The following is a 7,105-nucleotide window of genomic DNA, read 5'->3' as shown; positions in this document are numbered from 1 at the left end:
TAAAAAGAGTGGCACCCTCTGCCGCCACCCATCCCGGTCTCTCTGGCTCGAGCAGAGGACCGCCGGCTGGCGCTCTGGGAGATCTGAGGGTTACAATAAGTGCTTCTCCGCCGGGCACCGCCCCACGGACCTCTTATTCCTCATGCAGCGAGAGTGCCGTTCGGTTGCCGGGTGATTCTGCTGGCCCGTCTCGTGCGGCTACCAGCGTTTCACTCGGAAGATCAGATGTCGATAGCAGCATCGGGGGATGGGCTATCGTCCTCTGAGGATGAAGATTCGGCGGGGCTGCCCCCCTCGGGTGTTGTCGCCACCTTCGGCGGGGCTGCCTCACTCGGGTGTTGTCGCCACCGCCGAATCGGACCCAGAGCTGATGGCCATGCTTGCCCAGGCAGCTGTGAGTATTGGGCTGGAGGTCAACAGACCGCCCAGTCCCGAGCCCTCGCGGCTGGATGATTGGTTTCTCGGAGCGGGACGTGGCTCACAACCACGCTCTGCTCCGGTGCCTTTTTTCCCAGAAGTGCATGAGGAGCTGACGAAGTCGTGGATGGCCCCTTTTACGGCCAGAAGCCGCTCGTCTCCCTCCTCCATCCTCACTACCCTCGATGGCGGGGCCAGGGGGTACGTTGACATTCCCCAGGTGGAGAGAGCGGTTGCGGTGCACCTGTGCCCGCAAAACGCCGCCACTTGGAGGAATCGTCTGCGTCTCCCGTCCAAAGCCTGTAAGCTGACAGCTGCTCTTACGGCCAAGGCTTACAGTGCTGCGGGCCAGGCTGCCTCTGCCTTGCATGCTATGGCCATCCTGCAAGTTCACCAGGCCAAGGCACTCAAACAAATGCACGAGGATAATTCCGACCCAAGGTTGATGCAGGAGCTGCGTTCGGCGACTGACTTCACCATACAGGCGACGAAAGTCACGGCGCGGTCCCTCGGGAAGGCGATGTCCACTATGGTGGTCCAAGAGCGCCATCTCTGGCTCAACCTGGCAGAGATGAGAGATGTCGACAAAGTACGCTTTCTCAACGCTCCTGTTTCCCAGGCTGGGCTGTTCGGCGACACTGTCGAGGACTTTGCCCAGCAGTTCTCGGCAGTACAGAAGCAGACTGAGGCCATCCAGAACATCCTGTCCCGCCGTGATCCTCCAGCGGCCACCATTCCGTCGTGCTTCAGCCTGCTCGTCGCCGTGGGCGCCCTCCTGCGTCCTCCAGAGCCGCTCCGCCCCGTGCTGAAACAACATCAGGGCCAGCGCGTCGAGCCTCTTGCAGGAGTGCCTCTCGCCCCCCGTGTCCCAGCTGGCCACTAAGTCGTCCAGGAAGTCGATGAAGCGGCCCTGACACGGGCAACCCGGAGATGTGGGGAGCTGCTCTTTCTCAGGAGACGGCAGAGACCGCACCGCTCCTTCCCCCGGAGGAGGGCCGGGTGGAGAATCTTCAGTTTCTGTTTGTTTCTGTTCCGCCGCTGGCTCAAGGGCCAGCGGTACCCACATTCTCAAAGAAAGAGCAGTTTCCTTTTCCTCCGGGTTCTCAGGCCCATGGACTGACAGTGAGCGACGCACCACTTCCTCACTCTCGCCCACTAGGCCCTCTTTTGCCAGCAGCCAATAAGCTGCGGTTGGGAGACGCGTTGCCTCTCCACGCAGCTCTGGCCAGTCCCTCCGGGGACACGGGGAGTTCTGCTGTGATCAGTTAGAACGTGATGCTTTCTGGTCTGTCCAGCTCGACTCCCCTCCGCTGCACCACCGCGGGTGCGTCGGTTGTCCCTTTGGTGCCATTCGTACGGAGTTTGGGTGTGTGGCTTGCGCTGCCCAACCCTTCCCGTTGGCTCATTCGCACAATCCAACTCGGCTATGCGATTCAGTTCGCCAGGCAACCTCCCAGGTTCAGCGGCGTTCTCGAGACTTCGGTGGCAGTCCGAGACGTACCTGTCTTGCACGAGGAGATTGCTGTCCTCCTGGCAAAGGATGCAATTGAGCCGGTCCCTCCGCCGAGATGAAGCAGGGATTTTACAGCCCTTACTTCATCGTACCCAAAAAGGGCGGTGGCCTCCGGCCAATCCTGGATCTGCGAGTCTTGAATCGGGCCCTTCACAAGCTTCCGTTCAAGATGTTGACGCAGAAGCGCATCATCAGATGCATCCAGCCCCAGGATTGGTTTGCAGCGGTCGACCTGAAGGATGCTTACTTTCATGTCTCGATTCTCCCTCGACACAGGCCGTTCCTACGGTTTGCGTTCGAGGGTCAGGCATGGCAGTACAGGGTCCTCCCCTTCGGGCTGTCCCTGTCCCCCCGCGTCTTTACGAAGGTGGTGGAGGGCGCCCTTGCCCCGGTATGGGAAGTGGGCATCAGGATCCTCAACTATATCGACGACTGGCTCATTATGGCCCGGTCGCGAGAACAGTTGTGCGATCACAGGGACCTGGTGCTCTGGCACCTCAACCAGTTGGGGCCTCGGATTGCTCCATATGAGACCACTTCAGCACTGGCTACACTCCCGAGTCCCGAGGTGGGCATGGCGCCGCGGTACACATCATGTCACCATCACACCGACGTGTCGCCGCCTATTCAGACCCTGGTCGGACCTTGCTTTTCTACGGACCGGGGTTCCCTTGGGACAAGTGTCCAGGCATGTCATTGTCACGACGGATACCTCCAGTATGAGCTGCGGCGCTACATACAACGGGCAGGCAGCTTCGGGCCTCTGGACTGGGCCCCGACTGCTTTGGCACATCAATTGCCTAGAGCTGTTGGCAGTGCATCTGGCCTTGCGGCAGTTCTGGCCACTGTTGCAAGACAAGCATGTGTTGGTCCACACGGACAACACTGCGGTGGTTTCGTACATCAACCGGCAGGGAGGTCTACGATCACGTCGCATGTCACAGCTCGCCCGCCATCTCCTCTTCTGGAGTCAGACGCAGCTCAAGTCGCTGCGCGCCGTCCACATTCCAGGGGAGCTCAATCGTGCAGCCGATGCACTCTCACGACAGCTCACGTTTCACCGGAGAATGGCGACTCCATCCCGAGACGATCCAGCTGATCTGGAGTCGATTCGGGGAAGCCCAGGTGGACCTGTTTGCTTCCCGCGAGTCCTCCCACTGGCTTCGGGCTCTTCGCAAGTATGCGTTTCCCCCAGTGAGCCTTTTCGCACAGACACTGTGCAAGGTCAGGGAGGACGAGGAGCAGGTCCTACTGGTTGCGCCTTTCTGGCCCACCAGGACCTGGTTTCCGGAACTCATGCTCCTCGCGACAGCTCCTCCCTGACACATCCCCCTGAGACAGGACCTGCTCTCTCAGGGGCTCAGCACCATTTGGCACCCGCGTCCAGACCTTGGGGATCTCAACGTGTGGCTCCTGGACGGGACGCGGCAGACTTAGCTGATCTGTCACCTGCGGTGGTTAACACGATCACTCAGGCTAGAGCTCCCTCTAAGAGGCAAGCCTATGCTCTGAAATGGAGTCTGTTCGCGAGCTGGTGTTCTTCTCACAGAGAAGACCCCCGAAGATGCACGATTGGAGTAGTGCTTTCTTTCCGCTTTCTCCATTCCCCCTCACCCGGGGATGCGAGCACCTTTTTCCTCCTCCAGTAAGTTCCCTGGACGGCGAACTCTGGTTAAGTATCCTCCAGCACCCCCGGCAGTCAGACTGGGCGGAGCAGTCTGACGCCAGGCCCAGTATCGGTGTTAGCTTGCCCGGGTCTCCGGTCAGCCCCTGTACTGGGCTAGGTGTCCATATGGCTTGATTCCCTGCGGGCAATCCCATATGTGTTTTCTTCCACGGTAAGATTTCCCTCTTGGTAAACCCGTGTCTTCCCTTTGACAGAGTGTTCTGTCAGTCTCTGCTGGCAGCTGCGCCATCCCTACTCTCAGGTAGGACCTGCCCCAGAGACCCATTCCATATGTAGTACTGCCCCAGGCCTGGGTCAGTCCATGTGAGAATCTCCACGTTACCTCCCTACGGGTAGGGTGTGGCCTCCGTAGCACCCTTCTCCGGAAGGCTCACTTCCCCATTGTTACTGTCAAAGCTGTAAACAACAAATAGGAAAGACTTGAAGCAAATCTTTCATTGAAGGTTGAAATCCCTTCTGTTAAGAATTTCTGTGGGGAAAGGAACAGCGGCTTGGCTATCTCCAGCAGCGATATACTCACCTGTGGTCCCCGCGGGTACCAAGGTCAGCGAATTTGCGCTGGGGTGGTGGGAAGGTTACGACCTTTGCATAGCGTTTGTCTGTCACGCGGTTGCTTGCCAACATTGGCTATGCCATAGGGTTGTGATGGGGTTTAGGTTGTTGCGCTTTCCAGGGCCCCATAATGTCATCACGACATAACTCGTAGTGACATTTATACCCGTATGCACGGGGAGTGGCTCAGGTATGCAAAATCCACTAGCCAAATTTCATTGGCGTTTTCTCTTAAAGTCAGAGATGAGTGGGGCTCCCAGGTGAACCCCATAATGTCATCACGACATAACGTCTCCGTTCCCTCCATCAGGGAACGAGGGTTACGTACGTAACCAAGACGTTATCGTTTAATGACCTTATTGTCGTCTTGTCTTCATCTCGTCTTAAGGTCATTGCACACTGAGTCCGAAAATTTCGTCCGAAATTTTCGCACGTTAAAAAATAAATACGACCTCACGTTATGTCAAACATGTTTACACACTGCCTCCGAAATATTCGTCTGTCATAAAAAAATTCGAATCGGGTTCGATTTTTTGCGTTTTTCGCATCAGTGGCAAGCATTTTGAAAGGTGTTTTGAAAGTTCAGAGCCACCATACAAGCGAACGCCAAAATCCAGAATTGGGATTGTCAAGTTCATCCACTTCGTCTTGCAGCACAAAGCACTGTATATAGATCCTTGCACAATGAGTTCACAGAAATTGGTGGTCTTCTTTTTAATATGTGGCTCTAGTATCGCTAGCAAAGCATCAAACTGAGCCACTGACATCCTGAAGAAAACTTTGAATCGCCCGTGATAATCACACTGCTCCTTAATAAGGAGGGGGAACTCTCCATCCTCTCTATATCTTAGAATTGGATGGACCCAATATTTCCTTTCTTTTTCTTTTTTTTAAGAAGCGAGAGGACAACAGAATCATCCTCAATGCTTGAAGACTCCATTTAATACTTTAGTACTTAGTACATTTAGCACAAGGGTCTGGTGGGAGACCCTTTGTGAAAAAGTAGCTGGCTGCTGCTACTAGTTTTAGTCCAGCCAGCAGGGGGTGCTCATTGCCTGGCTTGAATGGGTGCAAAAGTCCTAATATAATGACGTGGACTTTAGACTGTGGAAAGGAGCATCCTTCAGATGAGGCATTAAACTGGCCTCATGACATTCTGTTTTCATGAATTCCCTGCCTCAATTACAAATTTGACTTCCCTTTTTTTTTGAAGGCGGTAGCACATTCTGAAGGCTGGTAGGCCGTTGTGAAAAACTAGCTTGCTGCTGGAGCGATTTTTATTCCAGCCAGCAGGGGGTGCTCATTCCCTGACTTGTATGGGTCCAAAAGTCTTAGTATGACGATGCAGACTTCAGACTGTAAAAAGAAGCAACCTTTTGATGAAGCTTAAAACCGGCCACTGTAAAAAGGAGCGTTATTCAGATGAGACATTAAACTGGCCTCCTGACATTCTGTTGTCAATAATTCCCCACCTTAATCGGTTCCTCACTAAAGCTAAGCAGGCCAGAGCCTGGTCAGTACACTGGTGGGAGACCCGTTGTGAAAAAGTAGCTAGCTGCTGCTACTAGTTTTAGTCCAGCCAGCAGGCGGTGCTCATTGTCTGGCTTGAATGGGTGCAAAAGAAAGCGTCTGCTAAATGACTAAAAGTAAAAGTAAAGTAAAAGTAATCATAAATTTGACCTCATTGTTTAAGGTGGTAGCGCATCCTGATGGCCATATTGAGCTTGTCAGGATGTGCTTACCCCTCTATTAGAGCAGCTTTATTAAGGCGCAGAGTACAAATGCAGCTGTTGCATACAGTTGTCAGATTCTGGTTCCTCACTAAAGCTAAGCAGGCCAGAGCCTGGTCAGTACACTGGTGGGAGACGTGTGTGTTCCACAGTTATTGTTAAGTGTTCATGAGATGGATTTCCTGAGGGAAGAAACTGTTCCTGTGTCTGGCCGTTCTGGTGCTCAGTGCTCTGTAGCGTCGACCAGATGGCAACAGTTCAAAGAGGGAGTGTGCTGGATGTGAGGGGTCCAGAGTGATTTTGCCAGCCCTTTTGCTCACTCTGGATGAGTACAGTTCTTGGAGAGAAGGGAGGGTTGTACCAATGATTCGCTCAGCAGTCCGGACTACCCTCTGTAGTCTTCTGAGGTCGGATTTGGTAGCTGAGCTGAACCAGACAGTTATAGCGTCCTAATAGCGTCCTAATATAATGACGCGGACTTTAGACTGTGAAAAGGAGCATCCTTCAGATGAGGCATTAAACTGGCTTCATGACATTCTGTTTTCATTAATTCCCCGCCTCAATGATGAATTTGACTTCTGTTTTGTGTGTTTTTTTTTTTATTTTTAATTTTTTTTTAAAGCGGTAGCACAATCTGATGGCTGGTAGGCCGTTGTGGAAAACTAGCTTGCTGCTGGAGCTATTTTTATTCTGGCCAGCAGGGGGTGCTCATTCCCTGACTTGTATGGGTCCAAAAGTCTTAGTATAACGGTGCAGACTTCAGACTGTAAAAAGTAGCAACCTTTTGATGAAGCGTAAAACCAGCCCCTGTAAAAAGGAGCATTATTCAGATGAGACATTAAACTGGCCTACTGACATTCTGTTGTCAATAATTCCCCACCTTAATCATGAATTTGACCTCATTGTTTAAGGTGGTAGCGCATCCTGATGGCCGTATTGAGCTTGTCAGGATGCGCCAACAGTCCTACACGGAAGCAGCTCCGGGCGGATGACGTAGGACGTTGGCGTTGCGCATGCGCCGCTCAGAAGTGACGAACGCGGAAGCGCAGGGGAGAGATCAAAACAAAACACCGGTCACTTATTAGAAGTACAAAACGAGGATTTGTAAAGAAGAATGTAGGATGATTTCGATATAAGCCAAGAAGAGACTGGTTTTCTTTTGCTAAAGTAAAGAAACTTTGCTTCCTTTGCTCCTGTTAACAAACG

Source organism: Sinocyclocheilus rhinocerous, unplaced genomic scaffold (assembly GCF_001515625.1).
Source record: "Sinocyclocheilus rhinocerous isolate Xijiao unplaced genomic scaffold, SAMN03320098_v1.1 scaffold1435, whole genome shotgun sequence".
NCBI lineage: Eukaryota > Metazoa > Chordata > Actinopteri > Cypriniformes > Cyprinidae > Sinocyclocheilus > Sinocyclocheilus rhinocerous.
Note: the sequence above shows the minus strand (reverse complement) of the source record.